The sequence below is a fragment of the Carassius auratus genome, chromosome 17, assembly GCF_003368295.1.
Source record: "Carassius auratus strain Wakin chromosome 17, ASM336829v1, whole genome shotgun sequence".
Lineage (NCBI taxonomy): Eukaryota > Metazoa > Chordata > Actinopteri > Cypriniformes > Cyprinidae > Carassius > Carassius auratus.
In genome coordinates, this window is record NC_039259.1 from 15420931 (window position 1) to 15445629 (window position 24699).

At 38.6% G+C, this 24699-nt stretch overlaps 1 pseudogene; it reads right to left on the reverse strand.

Annotated features, from left to right (window-relative positions):
- LOC113117865 (EH domain-binding protein 1-like) overlaps positions 1-24699 on the reverse strand; it is a 94693-nt pseudogene that overhangs the window by 26608 nt on the left and 43386 nt on the right.

Here is a 24699-nt window from a genome sequence, read left to right on the forward strand (position 1 = left end):
AGGAGTTGGAAATAGTGGTAAGAACTTATGTTAGTGTGTATATGCACTTATAAATATGTATAAGGAAGAGCTTGCCACAAGAATTGTTATATTTGGGGGGGGGGGACTATTTTGGTAAAATCCACAACTAAAACATACAAAAATACTGAAAGGTTAACATTTACAGGAGAGTTTGAGTTTTAGTCATAACTATAAATACCTGTATATGCACTACCATTCAAAAGTTTAAATACTCTTAATAAGCAAAGACACATTAAATTAAATGGAACCTTATTGTAAAGTATTTCCAAGAAATGCTTTTTGAGCACCGAATAATTTGACTTGAGTAATGACTATTAATGTTCTAAGCTAAAGTGTAAATGTGTGTGTGTGAACTCACATCAATTATCTGTGGAGTGTGTGTTGGAGACTGTGCATTAGTGCTGCTTTTGTTTCCAGCCTTCATGGCAGCATCTCTACGGGCCTGTTCCAGTAGAAGCCTGGCCCTCTCCTTCAGCTCCTCTTGACGAGACAGGACCTTCTGCAATCCACAGAAACAGGTTTCATTCAATTCATTTCAAGTTTTACCTTGTATAACCACTTTACATAAGCATGATCCGATTCACCTTCTCTTCACTGGTGTTAGACACTGGGGCGGGTACGACTTCCTGAAAAAACATGGGAAAAAACATAACATAAGAAGAAATCTGTGGATGCCCTATCACCCTATATTTTGTGCGAGTTAGATCAACATCTCTTCCTAACACTATCAAGCTCTGCATTCTCATTACGGGCTCCATCAGGCAGCTGATTGGCTGATTGGTATGGTGGTGATTCTGATGGCTGAGAGAAGATAGAGTGACGTTTGCTCCTGATCATGGTTAACATCACGGGTGTAAAACAACCAAAAAAAGTGGCAAAAAATAAATACAAATGGTACACTATGGTAACGCACCTCTCATGTCACAGCTGAGGCTTTGATGACATGTCAAAATAAAATCAGGACAAATCTAAGGCAGAAAGTTATTCAGTGGAAGGAATGACAGTGATACATGGCGAGAGTGTGATAAAAGTGGGTTGTGCAGCAATACCTGCAAGTGTGTGTGTGTGAATGTGTGTGTGAGTATGCTGTATAGATGAGGAGAGGCTCTCATGCGGAACATGCTATAACCCGTGTCAGTATTAGAGCTGCAGGCGGGACGGCCCGAACATAATGACATGCCACTCCGAGTGACACGCGGCTGCTGTCTGTGCCGATCAGGCGTCTCACAAAATGGTAAAAATATCAAACATGTAAAAAGCTTCAAACAGTTTTATGTGCTTTGATTTTATATGGCAGCTTTTCTCGTTTAAGCTGTAACTGCTGTTCTGTTGGTAGTGTTCAGGACATTATTCATTTAACGTGCATGCATATCTACCCGAGTTCGTTACCTAACATTGTGTGTCTGTGTATTCATGTTTGCTTGTTTTGGACAATAGACCTGTGCAGTTTGGCCATTTTGAATGCTCAACAGGATTCTCACACTTTTTGACCAATGAATTTCCATAATGTTTCCATGACCTTTCCAGTCGTTTGTGACGTTTAAATAATTTTTACATGACACATACAAAGTGTCATTTCAGTTAAACACTCTGGTATGGAGTAGAAATATGGTAGAAATTATTTCCATGACTTTCCTAGTAAATTTAGAAATTCCTTGATATTTCCAGATTATTGAGAATCTTGGGAAGGAGGGTTATGTGTGACATTAAAAACTGATGATTCTAACTCAACTAAAATTTAATTCAAATTAAAACAACTCAATTAAACTGTAGTAGTATACAGGATGCAGAATTACAATTCTGTTTAAAGTGAAATAAAACTGAACTTGAAATTCAAAGAAATTCATAATGGGATGAAAAATGTTGAAACGATTCTCAGATGTTAAGGTTTATTGACCTTAGGGAGAAAGAAAGATTTAATAGAATGACAAAGAATAATATATAGAATCGTAGTTGGATAGAAAGAATGAAAGAACACAAGAATGATAAAAAAAATACAGAATTATAGAATGACAGAACGATACTGCAATGATATAATGACAAAACAACAGTATGACAGACAGACAGATAGATAGATGGACATTTACCTGTGTGAGTTTAGCAGGTGTGTGTGTGTGGTTGGTCTGGGCACTGCTGTCTGAGGTGCTGTCAGATTCAGAGTGGCGCAAACTCGCTCTCTTCTTCTTGATAAGATCAGTGTCTCTGTTATACGTGAAGCCCAGTTTGTGTGCACTTGTTAGAGAATTCTCGGTCTGCCACGTGGGTGACCCAGATTGAGTTTGTCTTTCACCAGGGCGTGGGGTCTTGTGCTGCTCCCTGGAGTCTCTGGTGTCAGCAGCGGTCAACCCACCCAACTGCCCTCTCTCCTTTTCTTTTTCCAGCCTGTGAGACAGATCACCCATGTCCAGTGTATCGGCTTTGAGGAGTTTTTTCTGTTCTGCAGCGGGAAGTTGGCTGTTGGAGGTCTCCAGGCTGGTTCTGGTACTTTGGGCGGGTCGTGGGTGAGGTTCAGAGGGCGTTGTAGCTGCTGGAGAGTCACGGTCTGCTGTAGTCGCCCGTAAAGATGGAGCTACATCTTTTAAAACTTCCCCTGGGGAGGCGGATAGAGAACCACATCTCTCAACTGTCATGACTGACTTCACTTCCTGCTCTTCTTTAACACCATGCCCACCATTGGTTGCTGCGGCACCCTGATTGGTGGGCTCTCTGTTAATATCGTTAAGTTCTGCGTAGAATTTGTCTTGGTCGATAGAACTGTTTGTATCTGTTTCAAAGTCTCCAACTTTGTATGTGCTCCGACTGCTGTTGGCTTCGATCTGCACAACATTGAGTTCCTCTCCGCTGAAATGCGCCCGGATCTGATACAGGTACGTCATCACCGTCAGCTTATCTGGGATCGCCAGTAGAACCATGTCAGACGGCTCCAGAAGCCGCGAGATTCCCAGACTGGCAAAGCCATCATATGCCTGCAAACACAAAATACAGATGATGTTTCAAATACAGTATAGAAAATAAAGGCATAAAATTAAAATTGATTTAAAAAAAGAAGGATTGATTGAAGGGGAAAAAAGTACTGATTTCATTTCGGTTGTGTCAGTCCTTCGCAGAGCCACTGGCACGGTTGCTGAAGGGTAAATAGCTGAATATAGGGTGCAAAATGTACTTTATTTTTCTAAGATAAAACTAAACTAGAATTAATCTGTCAAACCAAATGTATCAAAATTCATCAAAACTAAAGTAAGTCTGGGTAAGATAATAATTCTTCAAAATTATAAAGCTGAAATCTGAATTCTGTAATATAAATAATTGTTCTATAAAATAAATAAATAAACAAATAATAAAGTATAAATGAATAAACAATAGAATGTGTAATAGAACATGACAGAATTATTGACAGAAAATAAATGAGATAAATAATCTTCAAAATAAAATTTGCCAAATCATTCATCAAATTAAATTAAATTCTATCAAATTAAAAGTTAATACTTAAAGAATCTGGGTTAGTCTATGTGGCTTTATACATAAATTAAAATAACATTAACACTGCTTTAAAAAAGAAAAAAGAAAAAAAGAAGACCTTTACAGATTTATCAAAACAAATTTCTACTCTTATTTGGAGTATAGTGGGTGTTAATTAAGGTTGAAAGGGTGGGTTGGTGTCGTGGGAAAGGTGAAGGTGAAATAAATATGAGTTGTGATGGGTAGTGTATACGTTGAAAGCTAAGGAGGAAATGGTGGCATAAAGGTGAAACAAGGACAAACATGGTGGAGGGTGAAGGCTGAAAATGAATGGTAGGGTGTTGGGTTTAAAGGGTAAACTAAAGGGGTGTGATGGAAGGCCAAGCTGAAGGATGAAGGGTAAAGGGGAATGCCAGGGTAAAGGGTAAAAGGTAAAAAGGAAGAAGAGAGTTTGTAGGGTGATGGGGGGGAGAGGCAGTTAGGGTGTAGGGTGCATGCAGGAATTAGATTTGGGATAAGACAAGCTGGGATCAGTAGGATGCGGCAGGCGGTGACAGCTAATGTCAAGGATGGTTCTCCATGATAAGAGAGCACGATACCAAGAAACACTAAACTAATCCTGCCTCAGTCTTATCGCATACATCTCCCACTCGCCCTCCTTCCATCTCTCTCTCTTTCTCCCCCTTTCCGTCACTCTCTCTCTCTCTCTCTCGGCAGCGAGTATAATTGCACTGATTTGTCCGGTTGAGGAGAACAGGCAGATAATCAAACAGCCAAACTCAATCCCTGATCAGGAGATAGAGGGAGAGAGACAGAAACGCAAGGAAGAAGTGAAAGTAAACTGGCTGACATTATCGCCGTAATCCACCGACCGAATGAAAGAAAAGTTACTTTCTCTTTCTCTTAAGAATCTGAGAATACAGCAGTATAAAGAAAAGCCTACAAATTAGCCTTCTGTCTCGCCCCTGATTCAATTGATCAGAACCACTATCAGAGCTGAACTGATGGCGAGAGAATTTCACCCTGCTGACGAGTGTTGACTATTGTCTCAAACTCTGTCGTTTACTCATTTACTGACTTTATCAGGTTTGTTCCCTTTATTGGCGTGAGTAAGAGAGAGAAAGCAAGAGAAAGGAAGGGGAGGTATAATCAAAGATAAGCTGATTCTCAATTTACAATTAATCACATCTTTCTTTCTTGTGCCTTCTCTTTTTCCTGTTTGCTGGAGGCCAACAATAGCGATGGTGATGCAGACCTTTGCAGAGCAAGGGAAATGTAAGGTACAGAAAGCTGAATAGAAAAAAGGGAGAATGAATACGGGGGGGGCAGGGGGGGAGGGGTCTGCAGGTATGGGTTGTTTGGGTATTAACTCTAAAGAAAAAATGTACAATTGGTAGAATGAACGAAACTAAAAGTGTCTGATGGAGATTCTTGAACTACATTCACACTCAGCCGAATCTGGCACAAATCAAAATACTTTTCCCCTACCCCTTAATGCCCCTATTATGGATTTTTGAAAATTACCTTTCATGCAGTGTGTAACACAGCAAGTGAATGAAAACATCCTTCAAAGTTTTAGATCTGAAAGTGCACTGTGTATAAAGTTATAGTCTCTCAAAATAAAGTTTTTAAAGAGTTTTTAAAACGAACCGCAAACCATTTCATGTAATTAGCATATTGCCCGCCCACTTGTTGGTCTTTTCATGTTGGTCTGAATGAAAATTCAAATTAATTCTTTCCCACTAGGTGCCACTTTTGGTAAAATAGCGGTTTCCCCAGTAACGGCTGTAAACAAAGTAGCACTCACAAATGCAACTTTTATTATGAAATGGAAATGAAATCGACCAGTCGAGCCAATCACAGCAGATTACAGAACGCAAAGGAGGGGTTTGGAAAAATGTATCGTTTGGGAGTCGTTGAGTAAAAATAAATGCATATTATAAGATAATGAAAATGTTTTTTGGCCTTGCATGCATGTTAACTCCCCAAACCAAAGTTTTAAGCTTTCATCATTTCGTTTATTTTTGGTGTTTTTGCCTTTATTAGGACAGGACAGTCACTTAGACAGGAAGCGAAGTGGGATGGGGGAGGGTGGGGTGTGGGGATGAGCGAGATTGAGAAAGGTCCATGAGCCGGGACTCAACCTTGGGACGCCCGAAAGTGAGATTTTTATGAATGACAAAAGAATTTCAATAGAATTTATTAGAAACAGAGACATTATAAACATTTATACTGTCAACTTTGATCAATTTAATGCATCATCACTGATTAAAAGCATTAATTTATTTAAACGGATATTTATCCAAAACTTTTTATTGGTTGTGTATAAAACACATAAAGGATATGGAAAAGAATTTGATTACTAAAAATAATAAAAACTAATTATTTTCTATTAAATTACATATATTATAAAGAGTGTATGCATAAAGCGTAAAAAACATGCATAAAAAACATGTTTACAGCCTGGTTCAAAAAATTATTTTGGTCTATATAGCTAATTTTGCCCTTCATGACAACTGTGAGGGGGTGAATTTTTTTATAACTCATCCGTTTAAATTATGTTAAGCCTTAAAGTCCTGCATAATTAAGGGCACGGACACTTGAGTGACAGGTAGATTGCCGCTGCTGTCACTTTCGTCGAGCTAGATGGGCGTGGCTTCAGCAACTAGCTCCCACCTTTTTGGCAAACAAGAAAGGTGTCTCTCAGTCTCATTACTTTAGTCTTCAAAACAACAAATCATGCTTGATTAAAATAAATACACCATGTAAACAGCATTCTGTGTGACCAAACGAGACGTTCAGATGATACAAGCCTAAAAACAAGCTTCTGATGTACTGCGTTAATAACTACAAAAGCCATTTATTCAACTAACAGAAGTGTTCTGTTTGCTCTCTATGTGTATGAATGATGCAGCAGCACTAATAACCCGTGTGAACTGTGTAATTGTGTGTTTAAGACTTTCCCTTCCTGCTCCGGTCACTCAGCCCCTCCCCCGTGCTAAATGGACAATGAAAAGCATTTTGTTTTGTGAATGGCATCGCTGAATGATTGACAGGTATCCATCGCTGTCAGTCACAAACACAGCCAGAGGGGCTTTTCCCCCCTGTCCACACATTTATCAAGGAATACAGGAACACATACACGCACGCGCACATGTGCGCGCACAGATCAGATATCATGGGAAATTACTGCTAGTCTCTCTCTAGACACACACAGAGAAAATAATTCTTTTCACTGCCTGTATGACCAAACCATCCTCTCCTCCCCTCTGCTATTGATTGCTCTTATCTGTCATATTTCAGTGGAGATTATTGCAATCACGGCTGGGCCAGAGAGGGTCGCGCTGATTCTATCACATGGAAATGAATGCAGTTTATATAAATGTGTGTGTTTGGGGCTGTATAGAGAGTGCTCTTAACCTCCTCAGCTTGGGATAGTCATTTATTGTTGAAAGAGAGCGAGAGGACGCACTCTTCGCTGTGTCACAGAGAGAAAAACTGAGTATATGATAGTCCCAGAATGAGAGAGAGCAGGAAATGAAGTCAGGAAACGACTGCAGGTATTGAGTGTAGGGATAAAGTGATGACAGATGAAAGGAATGGAGGGAAAGGAGAGAGCGAGGAGCACATTAAATACACCTAATAAAGTCTAAATGGAGTTAATCTGAGGGCTGAAATAAGAGTTAATCTGCAGCTCTCCAGAATACAGTGATCGTTCAATGGAGCGGAATTACAGAGGAATTAAGTTTTATACATCCACAAATCCGAATAGATTCCAAACAAATCCAGGAAGCAACTCCTCGGCAAATATACATTTGCTTCGTATCGTGCATTGTGTGTGCGTGTTTTGAGAGAGAGGAAGAGAGATGCTTGGAGTAATCCTTGTTGGCACAGCCACCTGGCGGTTTATTTAAACAGGCATTTTGAGAGCTGACAGCAATATCCACACCTTCCTCACGCTCTTAAAAAAAGCTTCGTTGTGCACATCCCACTGAAAATTCCTGAATGGATGGAACAAAGTATAATGTAAAACAATACAGAGAGAAAGAGAGAAGAAAGTGACTAAAAAACGTGAAAGAAAAAATGAGGAATGAGAGTGGTGTAAAGCAACAGATTATATCTTTTTTAAGGTTCCATCATGCTTGTGAAGATCAACTGAATTTATATAGTTCCAAACCTGTAAGACGTTCGTTCATCTTCAGAGAACAAATTTAGATATTTCTGATGCATTCTGAGAGCTTGGTAATAACTACAGACCTGTCACTCTCATGTCTGTGGTCTCATGTCATGTCTGGCCGACCTGAAGGACATCACTGGACCCTAGCTGGATCCTCTCCAGTCAACATGGGACTGCATTACATCCTTCAACACCTCAACAAAACTGGGAATTATGCAAAGATCTTATTACTGGACTTCAGTTTGGCCTTCAATAGCATCGTGCCTGACCTTCTCCCAGCTCTCCGTGCCCACCTCCATCTGTCAGTGGATCATCAGCTTCCTGACAGACAGGCAGCAACCAGTGAGGCTGGGCAAACTCACATCCAGGACTATCACAATCTCTCCCCATTGCCCCTCAACACAACCTCCAAGAACTTTCCATAAACTCTGGAATAACCTACCTAACATTGTTCGGGAGGCAAACACACTCTTGCAGTTTAAATCTAGATTAAAGACCCATCTCTTTAAACTGGCTTACACATAACATACTAATATGCTTTTAATATCCAAATCCGTTAAAGGATTTTTAGGCTGCATTAATTAGGTAAACCGGAACCGGAAACACTTCACATAACATGTACCGTCTACATCATTAGAAGAATGGCATCTACACTAATATTTGTCTGTTTCTCTCTTGTTCCGAGGTCACTGTGGCCACCAGATCCAGTCTGTATCCAGATCAGAGGGTCACTGCAGTCACCCGTATCCAGTTCCTATCCAGACATTATGGTGGATCAGCACCTAGAAAGGACCTCTACTGCCCTGAAAGACAGCGGAGACCAGGATAACTAGAGCCCCAGACACAGATCCCCTGTAAAGACCTTGTCTCAGAGGACCACCAGGACAAAACCACAGGAAACAGTTGATTCCTCTGCACAATCTGACTTTGATGCAGCCTGGAATTGAACTGCTGGTTTCGTCTGGTCAGAGGAGAACTGGCCCCCCAACTGAGCCTGGTTTCTCCCAAGGTTTTTTTCTCCATTCTGTCACCGATGGAGTTTCGGTTCCTTGCCGCTGTCGCCTCTGGCTTGCTTAGTTGGGATCACTTCATCTACAGTGATATCATTGACTTGATAGCAAATAAATGCAGACACTATTTAAACTGAACAGAGATGACATCACTGAATTCAATGATGAACTGCCTTTAACTATCATTTTGCATTATTGACACACTGTTTTCCTAATGAATGTTGTTCAGTGCTTTGACGCAATGTATTTTGTTTAAAGCACTATATAAATATATATATAAATAAAGGTGATTGATTGATATCCAGAGAAAAGAAAATCACTCTTGTCCTCTCACACCCAGCCCACTCTCTCTTTGAAAAGTTGCTGAGCCCCAAAACAGTTTTTCCCACAGGCCATATCCCATCTGAAGAACACATAACACCCCTCAGTACTGCACATCTGTAAATAACTCAATCAAACCTTCTTCTGTAAATAGCACAAATGCGCATTCACAGTGCTGTCTATGGAAATTTTTCCATTATTATTACTATTGGTATTTATAATTTATTGTCTATTCTCTCAATTTATATATGTCTGCACTCTGTTTGTATTTTCTGTACTGGAAGCTCCAAACACCAAGACAAATTCCTTGTTTGTGCAAACACACTTGGCAATAAAGCTCTTTTTGATTCTGATCGTCTCTATCCTGCTCTCTCTGTAGCCTGTAAAGTTTATCTATAGCATGTTTATGAATTATGAAGCTATCTTACGACTCCCAGGTGACTCACTCCATCCACACAAACACATACACTCTTTCCATCAGTGTCGGCAGGGGGAGCCGAATTCTGAAAGTGGCAATTAGAGCACGCTGGGTGGGAGTGAATCAGACTTATAACAAAATAAATCACCTACGAGGAGGATTACTGATGCACAAACAAACAGAGTGGAAGAGAGTGTGTAGCATTTACCTTTTTGTTGTTTTCTTTAATATCTTGAGGATTGAGAGCCTTGTAGTCACTAAGAGGGAGGAAAGAATAGCGAGAGAGAGAGAGAGAGAGAGAGAGTTAGCTTTAAATATGCGTCTCATGTAATGGCTGTAACATGCAATTTCACAGCTCTGCAATCAACACAACTAATAGAGTGTGTGTGAGTGCAAGCAAAATTAGACACACACACACACAACACACTTTTACTCAACCACTCAACACATTTAACGTTTCATCTCTCACTCTCCACCCCACCCACTGTGTCCCTGGGGTTTTTACTCTTCAGCAGGGGAAACAGTAGTGGGCTACTCTAAAAATTGACATTAACTGCAAATTTAGCTAGTAATAATTTACATTTTATTCAATGGGATTTGTGAGAAAAATTGGGAAAAGTATATTGCAATAATATTAGGTTAATATTTCGGTCTTAATTCTTGGTTACATCAACAGAAAAATCATAAAAGAGGAATTAATTTACTATTTTTGGAATAATGGTCATTGAACAGTCATACAAAATGAGACAATTCAAGTAAACAGCAAGTTGTCTCTTATCTTGTGTGAAAATGTTTACTTGGCACATGTTAAATCAATGCAAATATTTCGTACAAACATCAAAGATAATAAATCAGTCGATATCTTCCTTAAATAGATGGCAGGCAGATTTCTGGTACTTTAGCGTATGCTAAACTCAGAGGGTGGTTGGCCGTGGCGCTGTCAGCACTGTGATGAATCTGCTGTAAGTGTAGTAATTAAGGAGGATTTGAGTCATTCCTGATGAGACCAGACACAGAAATGTTCAGAAATAAGACAGAGGGATTAAAAACTCTCCATCAGAAACCATATTAGACCCCCCACACAAAGTGAGATTCTCACAGAGGGGGAGAGCGAGGTGAATTTAGAGAGTCGTGTATACATAGAGTTTAGGCCTGTCGCTATTAATCATATAGAGGTTTATGAGTCATCTGATGATTATTTATATCAAAGGCAACAGCTGAAAATAGCCTAACAATAAAATTAATGATCAATAATAAATAAACAGTGAATCTCCAGTGTCATGAGGCTAATTCAAGAAGTTAATTTTAATTTTTGACTTGTAATTTTTTTGTTCAATGCGATTGAGAGATCACATGAGCAGAGTGATTTTTTTTTTAATGCTACTGCATGTCAAAGTGAATTTTTCACATGGCAGGTAAAATCTGTTTTATTTCAAGGGAAATTTACCCAAGATTAAAAAAATATTATTAATTTAATTGGCATGGCATAATATGGCATTTAATTGGTTTCATCATGTCACCGTGTGAAACATAAGACGATATGACATTTTTCATTTTTGGGGGAGCTATCTCTAATGTGGGGTAAATTGTGTCAGCACCCCAAGTGCTTAACATGGGTACTGCTGACTGAACCACCTCCAGATACACTTCCTGTGTTAAGTCTTATGTATAAAAGTGTGTTTTCGGAATTGTGCATGGCTTACATTAAGGCCGGTCTGAAGTGGTGTAAGAGGGCACAGAATGCCAGTCCATTCCTCCAGGAAGTGGTGAAGTTGGTGATTTTGACGCCTCTGTAGTTTTTCGTGACCTCACGGCACCAGGCCAACAGGGACTGACTTGCATTCGGCCTCCCACCAAGAACAGGACTAGGAATTGGACTTGGCTGTAGGAAAGGAGAAAGATAGGAAAGGGTGTAGAAAAGAGAGATTAATATGTACTACTGACATTCAAATTATTGACAAAATTAATGTCATTTCAGCTTTGACATCTGAACAGACATCTGGATCAACACATCTCACAGTCTATTTATCAATCAAAACACTAATAGAAATAATGTTCTAAAATGTATTAAATATGTTAAAATAATTAAACAAAGAAAGAAACTTATTTTTATTTTCATTATACACAAAAGGAATGTGTAGCATGATGCGTGCAGAAAAGGGAAACAAATTAGAGAAACACAACTCTTATTATAATTATATGGAAACATGAACTGTACACCAAATTACGCACAACTCATTTAGACCAAACTTTGACCATTTTTCAAATACACACTGATTTTCTCTATCCCACACACATATATAACCCTCTTATTGTCCCTCTTTTCTTAAATTCCAATCAAGAACATCAGATCCAATCCATCTCTCTCCAATTAGCTTTGTAAGCTCAGCTTTGTTAAAAGTAGCCTCTGTTGAAATCCTCTTTCTAATTTAAACAAACACATACACACACACACACACACACACATAGAAAAACACACACAAAGACTTGCATGCTCGTTCTAATGAGAGCCTTGGTCTGTAAGGAGTGTATGACCATGGATAATGTAAACACATGATTAATAAAGACCAGCCTTTGAAGCCGTATCAGTCTGGATTAAGAGTCCAACTAAACGGAGGAACGAGAATTCTAATCCCGCAAATCCAGGAACACAAAGCAGCAGAACCCCTTCGCACCAGGAGTCTGGCCACTTTCGGACATAATCCCGTTAAAAACGGAGCCGCCGTGTTACGGATATTGTATCGCTCTGAATTCATATTCTGTGGTGCATGCGCTCGCATTCCCCCCCCTCACAATAACTTTTTAATAACGATAATCAAATAGCCTGAGACAAAACTTGCAGCTATCTGATGAATGCAGCCCTGATAGATTCCACATCTAAATACAAATCTAACATGTTATAAAAGAGTGCTCATCCTGCAGAAATACATTATCATAGGACAGGTATCTGTATGGATCTGTGTGTGCAAAGGAAGAGAGATGCTGCCTTTCCCCTGATAAGAGCGCTATACATCACCCATGTACGGCAGCTTAACAACGCCCCCTTTTGGACAGAATCTGCTACGGCAGGAGGATTCAAGGACGCACAGACCTTAAAAAAAATGCTTGTGAGGGGCCCAGAGCACACTTATGTAAATCACAGACCAAAACTCAAAAACTAGAAAAAGAACAATATTATTATAAGGGGAAGCGTGACATCCTAAAGGTGTGGTTTGAGTAGACTGGCTAGACACCAAAGCTGTAACTTCCTTTAAATTCTTCGAATGCTTGCCTCGTAAATTATGACAATTAAATGCTAAGATCCGAACGAATGCCACTAAGGGCAAGTGTGTTATTTGTGCATTTATAAACCTGTCTGCACAATTTGAAAGGTTAAGGTTGAAAGAGCAGGAGGGAAAAGTCAAGTGAGGGGCCCTTGGGGCTCCGAGAGCCTTTCTGCTCTAAAGACACATGCACACACACAAACAGACTGATAACAATGCTCAAGATGCTGCCACAACAGTAAGCACTCATGAAGGAAAATAGCTGTATAATGTTATGAAATGTATTTTCACAGTCATCTACATTCACATTTAATGTACAACATCTCATTTGGTTTCATTCTTCTTTTGTTCCTTTTCAGTTAAGTGACCTCAAACTAGAATTCAAGTGTCTTGCTTTAATCATTTAATTATAAAAAAGCCTGTTCCCCTTATTGAAGGGTCTCATATTCAATCAGAGATCAACTACAGTGATTCACCCAGAGCAGAAACTAAGTGTGATGGACTGAACGGACTACACAAGTATTCTCTGCATACGCTCACATGCTACAGTACATGGGGGTGGGGGAAAACACATTAAGCTCCACACGAATACAAACCCGCAACCACTTTTCCATGCCACTTTTCCGGCATGCATGATAAGAGAGCTGCAAGTTCCTGAGGCAGTTTTTGCTCCTTTTAAGAGATGTTTGAAGTAGCTGTCTAATTTCAGCTCAATAATTACCTGGGATTACCGGCCAGGTGCTATTAAAGCAATTAGAAGACAACAGCCGTTTAGGGGCTCAGCTCTTTAGGCTAACAGTACCCTGTGGCACCTTTGTGGCAGGAGGAAAACAGTAACATTGACACACCAAGACACGTTTTAACTCCCAGGAACCATGGCTGTTATTTAATTCATCCTACACCTCTGTGAGGTGGGTTGATCCTAAAGCGTCTATCTGTTTTACTGTCAATGACTGAAATGACCCATTTGCTAAAATGCCAGATGTGCTGAAGTATTCACTGTAAACTACTGAGATCTTCCCTTGTGATGGTCAAATATATAATATTACTGCTGAACTGTTCTATTCAGATATACTGAGCTGTTGCATTTCAAACGCAAACTGCTAAAAATATAAACAAACTGAGTGTTTCAGATATAAACCGCTGAAAGGTTTAAATTTTTTAAAAAATACTTTAAAACTGTTCTCTTTTAAACCATGTTTTTCAAATATAAACTACTTAATATATAAACTGAACTCTTCTTTTTAAAAATAACAGCTGAACTTTAAAACTACTGAATTAAATGTGCTTAATTTTTTCAGAATGTAAACGGTTAAACTGTTCTAATTTAAACTATAATGTTTCACTGTAAAATAACAGGGTTCAGGGGTGAACTATACTGAGCACTTCTCCTGTCAATCACTGAACTCTTCCACAACAAAACATCAGAACTTCTCTCTAATTATATTAATATATATATAATATATATATCATTCCATTTTTTTTTACACATTAATGGTTAAATCCAATGCCATAAATAATATTAATAGTAAAATATTGTATCATGTGCATTCACAAAATGACAGTGATTTCTGTAAGATGTTCAGGCAGTACTTCATTGTTCAAAATGAACAAAAAAACAGTTCTCTGGAAACTGCGTAAAAGTTCTTCCTTCATTCACAAGCTCACAGCACCGAGTGCACGTTCTTACTAAACTGCACGTATCTACTGAAACAACACTGACAGGAATTTCTGGTGTCATATAGAGCGCATGTACTTATCAAACGCTGCGCTGTCTTGCCCGGAGCAGCGGTCGAGGGGGGAGGGGGGGTGTATAGGAGGAGAAAAATAAACGATTGGCAGCGGCGTGTTTCTGTGCTTGAGGACAGGATTACAGTGCCGTTTCTTCCCACAAACAGAACATATTAAAATGAAGCTGCATTCATCACTATCCAACACACACACACACACACACACAAGGAAGGAAAAAACAAAACAGCAAAAAAAAAAAAAAAATCATGCAGCACATTTCAACATCTGCCAAAAATAAGACGGACACAGAAAAGATATTCATTATTCATGATGGCAGCAAATGTACACACACACCTGACACATGGTGGAGAACAGGGGCTAGGAGGGAGGAGAAGGAAAAAGAGATGAGGAGGGGGAAAACTTAATCTGTGTTGAATGAGACAAGGAAAGATGAAGGGTGAGAGAGAAGATGGGGAGAAAGAGTTTGGCAGAGAAACTAGGAGAGGTCATGTGATCAGAATGGCAGTCTTATGCTCAAAGCTAAAGATCTGAGAGTGTGATCCAGCAATAAAAAAAAACCTCTTAATCGACTGTCATTCCTTGCACATTTCATTAATGTGCTCTTAAAAATTAAATTTCATGCAGTCACACTAAACATTTTAACCTTGAAACATCTAGGACCAAAACATATTCTGTAAAATTGACATCTGAAATGCAAGAAAAATGAAAGTTATTTAAACTGATGCAATCACACATACAAACAATAAGGTACCAAAACAGAGGAAGCTTTGAATCACACATACTCTTTAAAAGTTGTAATCCACTTAAGAAGCCTGTGGCAAAATCTTTCTATGGTGTATACACACACACACACACACACACACACACACCAAGGTCAGCACTCTCATAACTCTTTTAAACACACAGCATACAATGGTCTTCAAGAGTTGACCCACTGCATCACATCAGATTTGGGACTGTCATTTGATTCGTCAAGTGGCGCTGCAATTAGTTAAATTATTTACTGTCTTGTACCAATGTGTTAGTTTCCTGTAATAGCTTTTCAATTATTAAATTAAACCTTAAATCGAATAACAAAGTTGTCCCTAAATGTGCGTCTCTGTATCTGGCTTTCCTTTTGTTTCTGATTATCTTGGATATTCAATTGTGAACGATTCACTGAACAGCTTTGAACCAAATCAAAAGCTCCATTATAAAAATGTGAACTCGTACGAAACATGACGCCACAGAAACGCATAAAGTAATATCAAATCACTATTATAATTAAACAGTGTCATTTTAAAACGGCAAACACTGAAGCCCAAACGGAAATTCAATCACAAAGCAGCGGCCTCTCCAATATGCAACGTTTTGAAGTGGAAGAGATTGTGCTATCTGACAAAGATCAAAATAAGGAAGGATTCAGGAAGTGGTCAACACAATACAATCTTCCAGATCAGAAATGTATGAATTTAGCAAAAAAAAAAAGAAAAAAAAAAAGATTGTAACTTTAAAAGTATTCATATCTTTTGCTTCCTTAAAGACAAAGAAAGATGTTTTCACCTCTACTCAAACGACCACACTTTCATATGAATTTCATCATTTTGCATGACAAACTCACCAAGTTTTCTTACAGAAACAAGTGAAGTTCATTTGCCTAAGCTTGAGGCTGAGGGGGAGTTTTTTGGGCCTTGTACAAAACCGCAAAATATGCGAGCATGACTAAATCACATTTCCGGGGCCTGTTTCCAATGCTAAGCTACAAGGCTTTTAAAATTTAAACACAACAGCACTCGCTAAAACATAAGGAAATTTGGGAGGATACGAGCAAGAGCAAATCTCCCGCACGAGCTCGTGTGCTATACATGTGTAATGTGGTGTAATCTAACATTAGAGGCGGTGAAAACACTGCCGAAGAGGCATAGCCTAAAACTCTGAACTGTGTAAATGAGCTTTATCTAGTGAGGCCTGCACACGCGCGCACACACAAAAAAACAGTATTGAAAAGCAAAAAAGGCGACTGGCACGCTGTTACCTCTCTGATGGGGGAAGGCAGGCATTCCGAAATACTCAAATCAATGTAACGCTAAACATCATCAGCATGCAAACATTTCTGGCAAAGCACACTAAACTTAACAACAACCTTCAAATTACCGCCACGCTAAACAAACCCCCAAAAAAACATGTGATTTACTGAGGCGAATGTAGACATGAGAAACAAAGGCAAACAAACATACAAAAGACTTTTTTGTGTTAAAAAGCGACGTTGTTAGTTAAAGCAGGGATGAGAGGGCGTGTAGAGCAGGAAAAACTAAATCTATACAGCGTTAATCTGCTTTAGACAACACTCCTCTACAAAACAAATTACAGGAGGCGAAGTTCAGCGATCTGCTCTGATAAAGCTGTCATTTATCAATGAATTCGCAATGCACACGGAAACTCATTAAGAGCAGAGCGGCAGTAATACTGTGAGAAGAAGGAGGGAGAGAGGGATGAGGAGAGGAAGAGAGGGAAACATCAGGTGTGCTCTGGCGTCAGATCGTTGTCCGCGGCGGTACGGTCTCGTTGGCAGATGAGAGCCCTGATAAGCGAAAGCAATTAAAACGAATATAATTACAAAGTCACCCCTATCTGAACGAGGCCTTGATCAAAACACACCCACGTCAATACGTCGGCCGGAGTGTGAAGCGGGATCGATGGAGTCAGGAAGGAAGGCTTTTACTGTGGCATGTTTCACACCATCAAACGGCATCACGCATGAGAGATGAGACGAGACGCACACTTAAGCTAATGAAAGACACAAAAACACAACCAGTGACAGAACGATAAACTCTCTGACAAATGCCATGTTTTCTTCACATTAAATGCAGTGATTCACAACCACAGGTGCATCCAGGGGGATTTTGAAACCACAAAAAAAGATTACAATAATAGTAATGCCTTCACTTTTTTATAGGCTTGTTTCTAAGGAAAGAAAAATTGGCGTGTAATGTAGCCAGGACAGTTCACAAAAAAACTTGTGATTTATGATTTACTCAAGCTTTTGTTATTTCACACCTGTGTAATATATATTTTTTTTCCTGTAGAAGACTAAAGAAAATATCATGAAGATTGTGTTGTTTTGTTCATGCAATGAACATTTGGTTGCATTGTTCAAAATAATTTTTTTGTGTTTTGTTAACAATCAATACCACTCAAACATTTGGGATCTGTAGGCATTTAAAAATACATATATTTTTAAAGAATTAATTAATTCTTAGTAATATTGTGAAAAATATTTTTGAAAAACTATATTCTATTTTAATACATTAAAAAATATAATTAATATGACTGCAAAGTCTTCAGTGTCACTGCATGATCCTTCAGAAATCACTGTAATATGCTGATTTTGTGCTCAAGAAACATTTCTTCCTATTATTATTATTAATGTCAAAAACAGTTGTGCTGGTTAATATTTTTGTGGAAACAGTAATACATTTCCTTTGATGAATAGAAAGTCACAAAAGAACATAATTCATTTAAAATACAAACATTCTGTAATAATGTAAAAGCCTTTATTGTTACGTTCAGCGCAAATCCTGCCCTGCAGATGATTCGCCGGCGACACACTGGATGCGCGCGTGTGCACTTCGGATAGGTTAAATGCAGAGCACGAATTCTGAGTATGGGTCAGCATACTTGGCTGAATGTCACATCACTTTTTTTTTTTATTATTATTACATATTAATTCATGACACTTTGATGTTTGAAAGTCTATAGGTTGACAAATTCAGATATAAATGTAATTTAAAAAGTAAATTAATAATTAGCGATTTTCAAATATTGCACCTGTCAAACATAGTCTATTTTGCCATCAATACTGTTGACGGTGCCCTTAATCAGTAGGCTTTATATTTATGCTCTTTAGTATTTAGTATTTTATGTATGTATCCAAACAAAAGTAGACCCTTTACAGATTCGATTGATGTATTGCTCTTATCTGTACGATTAAAACTGAAAGAGTAATTTAAGTTCTTTTAGGGGTTATCAGGAGAAAACGACTCATAACGTTAATCGACTCCAGATGTACAAATGAATTCTGAAAAGAAATATACATTTCCTTTTAGAATGATTTTTTTTGTGTGTATTTTCTTTACTATACTATTACTGTAGCTGTTTTATTAGAGTAATATTTAACAAGTCTTATTATACCTACACTGAATATACTCGTTTATAATCCATATTCCATATTTTTAGTTTACTAAAAACATCAGAATTCTGGAACACAGATTATTTTGACAATATTTTTGGTGAGTTTATAATGTTTTATAAGATTTTATTACGTTTTTGAAAAAATTATATAATAATAATAATTGGGGTGGAGCCTGATTCGACTAGCAATCTAACATTCAAATATTCATGGGATGTTATTGATTATGCCATTTTGACTGTATGTGAGCGCTCAAATGTCTGATTTCACACAGAACTACAGTTTTTCTCCCAATAAGTTAAAATACAGCCTATTATGATAAAGCTGTAAGAATCTGAAAAGAAAGAAGCTTCAAATTATTATTTTAAAGTCTTAAAGTCTAAAAAAAATGTATGTTTCACTTTCCATAATCCGTGACAACAGAGGAGCATCTTGGCCCTAGGGATTTAAAACTACCAAGTCTCATACTGATACAGTATACAGTATATATATATATATATATAGCTCATACATATTCATCCATCCTGTATGCCAGGGTTAAATTAAATACAACAGGGTTTTTTACAAGTTAAAGTTGTAAAGGATACAGTACAAGAGAGTCTACATCCCAGAGAAAAGGTGGAAAACAGTCATTTAAAATTAAATTATGACGCTAAACTAACCTTTACGAATGGGCTCAAAAATAATGCATAAATAAAAAATATAGACAATGTCAAGTTTGACCTCTTTAAGAGCTCCACATTCCATCACAATAAGGGGTATAATGTGTGTATGTGTGTGTGTGTGTGATGGTTTTAGAGGATGAAAGGCAGTGGGGGCCAGTAATCAGGCTCTTATTGATCAGTGCTGGGTGGTATGCAGAGGACTGTGGGTAAAATGTTCTCCCAGTTGAAATGGGTTTAAGGCCACACACCTTCAGGAGAAGAGAGACCAGGTGAAGATTAATCTAAAGTTACTTTCTCCATCTCCACCATGTCATTCAAACTGCCCTCGGCCTTAAAACCTCTCACTCGCACACACACAGCCCTCATCAGCTCTCTCAAACACACACACACACACACACACACACACTCCTGATTCTCGCGTACACAAAAGAACACACAAACTCATTCCCATACACATACAATCATCAAACGTGCACACACCTGCCTCGTTCACATCAAACATGCAGAATAAGGCGATTTGGCCAATCTGCGGACAGCCAACTTCCCCACTCAAACAGGTATTCTTTCTAGAGATTACACTAAAGATTTGTTTTCATTTCTCCGCAGCCTTTTTTCTCATTCTCTCCCTCTCGTGCTCCCTCTCTCTTTCTCTGAAGCCAGAAGTGTAATCCCTGGCAGATAAAACTAAGGACTTACAACAGGAAGATTACCGAGAGCTTTGTAGCCTGTGTGTAGCAAGTCAACGTGGGTATTGGAGAGCTCTTCAAGTGCTTAACTCATGAACTGAGCTCATACACACACACACACACACACATGCAGGAGAGGAGGATAATGATAGTAGTATTTCAGTACCAGGCTCAAAACACTCAAACACACCTGGTCTGACGGCTTGAGGACTCTCTAAGCAGTAAAATCCTAACTGCTGTGCTGTGAACTGCTACAGATCCGATGATGGGGATGTGGAGGCCATTTAAGAGGTAAATGAGGTCCGTCCAAAACCTTCTGGATGGGGAACAAGTTCTGCGTTTGCCCAGAATCTGATCAGGGTAGGTACACGGAGCCAAAACACACACCTGGGCAAAGTTATCTTGAGGTAAAGCTAGTACACTGATGCTTGTGACATTCTTAGAGCACAAACATCGTTCAGAGATGCTTTGAGAAGGAAGATGAGCTCTCTCTCTGCCCAAATAGCCCTCACTTTATTTATATTTTCATCAAATGGAGAGATTTCAAAGATAAAAGCTCTAAGAGTTTTCTCTCTCTGTCCTGAGGCCTTAAGGTCTTAAAGCGTCTCAGATTCTCAGGTTCTGTCCTGCATCACTCAGCGGTAGACGGCCGGCTGAGGGAGATTATTCTGGTAGAGTTTCACAGATTATGAGGGCAGTACTGGGGTCTTACTGCCCCTCTGTCAGTAGTGGTTTCATGGCCTCTCTGAGGGGACGGGCGGTCCATGCGCAGGAGCGGAACCGGGCCTCAAGCAGGGCTTAACTGTGTTACCCCAGCCTTGGCCCAGGGTTCAGAGGGGTAACTGGATCGGGGTGAAATATGGAACAGGAAAAACGAGCTTGGCAGCGTTTTTTTGTAAACTGAAGCCACCTTTTTGAAACGATTAAGAAAAGTGGTGTCATTTACAGTAGAGGAAGAGGAAAAAATAATCAATTTAGTTTACAAGGAAGAATTATGATTAAAAAAAAAAAATCACAACAAAATTGTAATCATAATCTGAAAATCTGATGATAGATATACGATAAATTATGCTTTTTATATAAAATATATACGTATTTACAGTATATATACTGTAAAATGTACTTTATTCTTATATATATTACTAGCAGACCAATCACAGCACTTGTGGTCTGCGTAGAATTGATGCACTGTTGAGATTTTTGGAGAGGTGCATGTCAGGCTATGACGTAAGGGAGTGCATCTATGCATCTATGCTACGGTGTAGGTCTGATGCAGAAGTATAAATCAGCTTTTAATACTGTGTTCTTACCTGAATGGACTTTTTTTTTAGATAGTTGCTCATGAGAAGCTTGTTTGTCATGAACAGTTAAACTGTCTGAAACTAAAAAATCCTTCTGGTCCCACAAATTATTTGGTTTTCCAGCATTTTGTGTATTTGAACCCTTTCCAACAATGACCAGTATCAGGTGTACATTTTTTTAAATTGAGATGTATACATCATCTGAAAGCTGAATAAATACGATTTCCATTTATGTAATGGTTTATAAGGATCTGACAATATTTGTCTGAGATACAACTATTTGAAAATCTGGAATCTGAGTGTGCAAAAAAAATCTAAATACTGAGAAAAATCACCTTTGAAGTTGTCTAAATAAATTCTTAGCAATGCATATTACTAATCAAAAATGAAGATTTGATATATTAAATGTAGGAAATTTAAAAAATATCTAATAACATGATCTTTACTTAATATCCTAATGATTTAAAAGAATAATCGATAATTTTGACCCATACAATGTTTTTTGGCTACTGCTAAAAATATACCCCAGCGACTTAAGACTAGTTTTGTGGTCCAGGGTCACATATAAATACAGACACACACACACACACACACACACACACACACAAATATAAAATATTTCATTTAATGGAAAATATACAATTCAAGACCACAACTTTAATTCCTTATTGTTAAACGTCTCATCCATGTTTGAAACACTGAAACGAGGGATGCTACAGTACATCAGAGAAAAAGAACCAGAAGAACCAAAATGACCATGTGGAGTCAAAACCCACCAGTGTCCTCACAAACTAATTAAAAATGCCACTGCCATCTGCGAACTCAATTAAATAATTTTAATTTACTTTAATTTAAATTGATCTATCTCGCAGTCTGAATCAGACAGAGAGACTGGAAAACAAAGAAGTATAACAATAGAGTGTAACCTGGCCCTGTCCCTGTCCCTCCCACTGTGGGCTCTCAGGTCATGAACACCATCATTTAATTTGGTCTTCTGATTAGTTCTACTAACTCAGAACCTTTTCATAAACTTAAGTTATACCGCTGAATTATTTAGTCATGATTTCTTGAGGGGGAAAAAGAGAGATAAAGTAAAACCGCAATAAAAAGTGAACATGATCGCACAAAGTTACTAACATCTTTCTCAAAACTTTTGTTGAGATTTTAGCCTGGGTTGTGAGAGAACTAGCCCTAAAGATGGCCCCGCCTCACCCCGGAGGGCTTTATGTAAATCTAAAGAGCTTTGCAGTGACTGCGTTTGCCGTTTCTTTATATTAAAATACAGACCATAATTTATGAAGCGTGAACTGATGAAAATCCTCAGATCAGTGCGTCCCTGTGTGGAAGACTGCTGTTAAACGACAGAGGAGACAGGGGTGAGCAGGGAGGTGTAAAATCGTTTCGCTGGAAAAGACAAATGACGACAGAGGACCGAGGGAGATAAAAAAAGAGGAGAAAAAGATGTACTAGTGATTCAGAACATCCCTTTCTACTTTCGCAGCCCAAGACATCCTATTCCACTCTTCCTCGATTCATCCAGATTAATTCTTCACCCTTTTCAAAAACAGCATCTTCAAATGCTAATATATCAAAGTTCTTGAGAGCCAAGTACGTTTGTCTAGATTTCGCCATCCCTGAAAATCGAATGTGAAAATTATTCAAAATTACTGATGCTTTTACAATTTAAAGAGGCAGTTATGCGACAAAAAGCAAAATCATGTCATATTAAAAAACATTCAGTTAAATACATTAAATTATAATGTTCCATATGAAAAACGGATAGTAATTTGTTGATTCACTAATTTTACCAAATGATTTAATTATTTCTGTTTTTAACTTTCCATGAAAAAAATGGCTGATAAAACGTAATACTACAGCAGCCATTTTAAGAGTGTACTTCTCGATGAAAAAGCTCAAAGATCAGGCCGTGTTAGCGAAATGACGATAAACCAAAGGGAGCGCCCTTTAGAGAATATTCAAAACTATTCCAGATTGTGTTTACAAGACCATGATGACATTACCATGTGCCCCACAGATTCGCTCAGTGAATGGGAGGGGCTGCTCTAATCCATGCACTACGGCAATTTCAACATTTCCATTTCTTTTGTGTTTTCAGAGATTATCACAGCGTCCTTTTCATTTGTTTTTCCAACCTGCATCTTCTGCCTCACCTCATGTCTTCAAGCATGCAAAAGGGGGTTCTTCTAACAACAACATAAATGTATATATCAAAGCCTTTGGGCTTCCCTGTAACTTCATTCTGAATATGTAGCCATAGTGCATGTGTCTCCAGCTAATCCCATTTGACTATTCATGCTAAGGTCATCTTATACGCCACACTCAGAGGAAACAACCTCAGCATACAGCAAGAGAATGAAATCATAATCCGCACATGATCAGAATAAATAGGGTTCTGCTGGAAAATTACATCTCCGATCACTGTGGGTTGAATCGGACTGATGTGGTGTGAGTCAAGCGGTGTACTAACTGGGCAATTCGTAGCACAAATCCAACGTATCCAAGAGGTGAAGCTTGGACACCACTTGCTGTTTCTGAGGAAAATTTACTTATTTGCCTGATGTGTGTGTGTGTGTGTGTGCCCTCACAGGCCACTGAATTTGGGTAATTAAATGTTTAAGTTGGGCAGGACTTCTCAGGCGCGAACACACACAAGTGCTGCGCTGTGATAAAACCCTCGCTATAATTAAATATGGACTACATTATAACGCACACACTCGCAAGCGTAAATAAAAACACTCGGCCTGTAGGGATTTAATCTGACCATGTATAAGCCCCTCTGCAGCGGCCCGACGCCTCGCTCTCATTCACACTCGGTGGGCTTCCGTTCGCCCCCTACACTGCACACCCTCAGCCAGTGAGGGACCGCAGAGCCAGTTAATTAGACTCACTAAAGCATTGAGTGAAGAGAATCATAATGCATATATAACGATTCTACAGAGCAGCTAATACATGCCTGTATTCAAATGATCGGAGTGGAGCGTGCAGGAAGATGACAGAAAGAAGATGAGAGGGATGGATTGGTAAAGGGAAAGAAGGTAAAGGGGAAAATTAGAAATGCGGCACTGTTGGAAACCATGTGTCACTGAAAGACCCTGTAAAGATGACAGTGTAGGATATACCAGAACGACACACCCAAATTATGATTCACTTTTCATTAAAAACATGTGATCTGGAAGTTTGAAAGAAATCACGTACCAAAACCCAATGTTCTAAAGTCAATGTTCTGATTTTTTTTTTATTTTGAAAGAAATTATAACTTTTATTCAGAGAGGACACAACAAATTGATCAAAAGTGACAAGCAATGGATTTTTTTTACATTTCAGTTTTGAGCGTGATTATTATAATGTTAAAAACAACAACAGTAGAATACTATAGTTTGTGTTCTGTTGTTAATTATAACCTTTAATATTACAGTTATGTATCAAATGAGAGGGTT